At 43.3% G+C, this 3,467-nt stretch overlaps 1 non-coding gene across 1 annotated transcript; it reads left to right on the forward strand.

Moving 5' to 3' along the window:
• The first annotated feature begins 3,093 nt into the window (after positions 1–3,093).
• On the forward strand, positions 3,094–3,201 carry LOC130978693 (small nucleolar RNA R71). The gene has a single exon (XR_009086312.1). It is a non-coding gene; the product is annotated as a small nucleolar RNA R71 (small nucleolar RNA).
• The last annotated feature ends 266 nt before the right edge of the window (positions 3,202–3,467 follow it).

The raw sequence follows: 3,467 nt of genomic DNA on the forward strand, positions 1-3,467 counted from the left end.
TGGCAGCTTGTTCTTCCTCTTAAAGATCTTATGGAGTGCTTGAGCTCCTCAATGTCTCTTCCTTGCCTTTGTTGCTCCTCTCTCATGATTCTTTGATCTTCTCTAATTTCATGGAGGAGGATGGAATGTTCTTGGTGCTCCACCCTTAGTTGTCCCATGTTGGAACTCAATTTTCCTAGGGAGGTGTTGATTTGCTCCCAATAGTTTTGTGGAGGAAAGTGCATCCCTTGAGGCATCTCAGGGATTTCATGATGAGGAATCTCCTTATGTCCATGAGTGGGATCTCTTGTTTGCATTGAGCTCCTTCCACACATATATCCATGAGGACTTGGTCCAACCTTTGATTAAAGTTGACCTTTTTTGAGTTTGAAAAGGGACCTCGGGGGTCACCTTCTTCTTGTCCACAACTTCATAGAAGTGGTCTTGATGCACCCTTGAGATGAATCTCTCCATCTCCCATGACTCGGAGGTGAAAGCTTTTGCCTTCCCTTTCCTCTTTCTAGAGGTTTCTCCAGTCTTAGGTGACATAAATGGTTATGGAAAAACAAAAAGCAATGCTTTTACCACACCAAACTTAGAAGGTTTGCTCGTCTTCGAACAAAAGAAGAAAGAAGAGAGTAGAAGAAGAAGAAATAGAGGAGATGGAGGTGGCTTTATTTTTCCGCCAAGGGGGAGAAGTAGTGTGTAGGTTGTGTGAAAATGAAGGAGTGAAGATGGGTTTATATAGGGGTGGAGAGAGGGGTAAGGTTCGGTCATTATGGGTGGGTTTGGGAGGGAAAGTGGTTTGAATTTGAATGGTGAGGTAGGTGGAGTTTTATGAAGGATGGATGTGAGTGGTGAAGAGAATGGTGGGATTTGATAGGTGAGGGGTTTTTGGGGAAGAGGTGTTGAGGTGATTGGTGAATGGGTGAAGAAGAGAGAGAGTGGTGGGGTAGGTGGGAATCCTGTGGGGTCCACAGATCCTGAAGTGTCAAGGATAGCTCATCCCTGCACCAAGTGGCGTGCAAAAAATGCCCTTTTTGCCAATCCTGGCGTTAAACGCCGGGCTGGTGCCCATTTCTGGCATTTAACACCAGCTTCTTGCCCATTCCTAGCGTTAAATGCCAGTCTGGTGCCCCTTTCTGGCGTTAAACGCCCAGAATGGTGCCAGACTGGGCATTAAACGCCCATTTTGCTATCTTCATTGGCATTTAAACGCCAGCAAATTTTCCTCCAGGGTGTGCTATTTTTCTTTCTGTTTTTCATGCTGTTTTTGCTTTTTCAATTGATTTTGTGACTTCTCATGATCATCAACCTATAAAAAAACATAAAATAACAAAGGAAAATAGATAAATATAACATTGGGTTGCCTCCCAACAAGCGCTTCTTTAATGTCAGTAGCTTGACAGTGGGCTCTCATGGAGCCTCACAGATGTTCAGAGCAATGTTGGAACCTCCGAACACTAAACTTAGAGTTTGAATGTGGGGGTTCAACACCAAACTTAGAAGTTGGTTGTGGCCTTCCAACACCAAACTTAGAGTTTGACTGTGGGGCTCTGTTTGACTCTGTTTTCAGGGAAACTCTTCATGCTTTCTCTCCATGGTTACAGAGGGGTATCCTTGAGCCTTAAACACAAAGGATTCTTTATTCACTTGAATGATCAATTCTCCTCTGTCAACATCAATCACAGCCTTTGCTGTGGCTAGGAAGGGTCTGCCAAGGATGATGGATTCATCCATGCACTTCCCAGTCTCTAGGACTATGAAATCAGCAGGGATGTAATGGTCTTCAACCTTTACCAGAACATCCTCTACAAGTCCATAAGCTTGTTTTCTTGAATTGTCTGCCATCTCTAGTGAGATTCTTGCAGCTTGCACCTCAAAGATCCCTAGCTTCTCCATTACAGAGAGAGGCATGAGGTTTATGCTTGACCCTAGGTCACACAGGGCCTTCTTAAAGGTCATGGTGCCTATGGTACAAGGTACAGAGAACTTCCCAGGGTCCTGTCTCTTTTGCGGTAATCTCTGCCTAGTCAAGTCATCCAGTTCTTTGGTGAGCAAAGGGGGTTCATCCTCCCAAGTCTCATTACCAAATAATTTGTCATTTAGCTTCATGATTGCTCCAAGGTACTTAGCAACTTACTCTTCAGTGACATCTTCATCCTCTTCAGAGGAAGAATACTCATCAGAGCTCATGAATGGCAGAAGTAAATCCAATGGAATTTCTATGGTCTCAGTGTGAGCCTCAGATTCCCATGGTTCCTCATTAGGGAACTCATTGGAGGCCAGTGGACGTCCATTGAGATCTTTCTCAGTGGAGTTCACTACCTCTTTCTCCTCTCCAAGTTCTGCCATGTTGATGGCCTTACACTCTCCTTTTGGATTCTCTTCTGTATTGCTTGGAAGAGTACTAGGAGGGAGTTCAGTAACTTTCTTACTCAGCTGACCCACTTGTGCCTCCAAGTTTCTAATGGAGGACCTTGTTTCAGTCATGAAACTTTGAGTGGTTTTGATTAGATCAAAGACCATGGTTGCTAAGTCAGAGTGGCTCTGCTTAGAATTCTCTGTCTGTTGCTGAGAAGATGATGGAAAAGGCTTGCCATTGCCAAACCTGTTTCTTCCACCATTATTGTTGTTGGAACCTTGTTGAGGTCTCTGTTGATCCTTCCATGAGAGATTTGGATGATTTTTCCATGAAGGATTATAGGTGTTTCCATAAGGTTCTCCCATGTAATTCACCTCTTCCATTGATGGGTTCTCAGGATCATAAGCTTCTTCTTCAGATGAAGCGTCCTTAGTACTGCCTGGTGCAGCTTGCATTTCAGACAGATTTTGAGAAATCATATTGACCTGCTGAGTCAATATTTTGTTCTGAGACAATATGGCATTCAGAGTATCAATCTCAAGAACTCCTTTCTTCTGATTTGTCCCATTGTTCACAGGATTCCTTTCAGAAGTGTACATGAATTGGTAATTTGCAACCATTTCAATGAGTTCTTGAACTTCTGCAGGCGTCTTCTTCAGATGAAGAGATCCTCCAGCAGAGCTGTCCAATGACATCTTGGACAGTTCAGATAGACCATCATAGAAGATACCTATGATGCTCCATTCAGAAAGCATGTCAGAAGGACACTTTCTAATCAATTGTTTGTATCTTTCCCAAGCTTCATAGAGGGATTCACCTTCCTTCTGTCTGAAGGTTTAGACTTCCACTCTAAGCTTACTCAATTTTTGAGGTGAAAAGAACTTTGCCAAGAAGGCATTGACTAGCTTTTTCCAAGAGTTCAGGCTTTCTTTAGGTTGTGAGTCCAACCATATCCTAGCTCTGTCTCTTATAGCAAAAAGGAATAGCATAAGTCTGTAGACCTCAGGGTCAACCCCATTGGTCTTGACAGTGTCACAGATTTGCAAGAATTCAGCTAAAAACTAATGAGGATCTTCCAATGGAAGTCCATGGAATTTGCAATTCTGTTGCATTAGAGAAACTA

Source organism: Arachis stenosperma, chromosome 4, assembly GCF_014773155.1.
Source record: "Arachis stenosperma cultivar V10309 chromosome 4, arast.V10309.gnm1.PFL2, whole genome shotgun sequence".
NCBI classification, from domain to species: domain Eukaryota; kingdom Viridiplantae; phylum Streptophyta; class Magnoliopsida; order Fabales; family Fabaceae; genus Arachis; species Arachis stenosperma.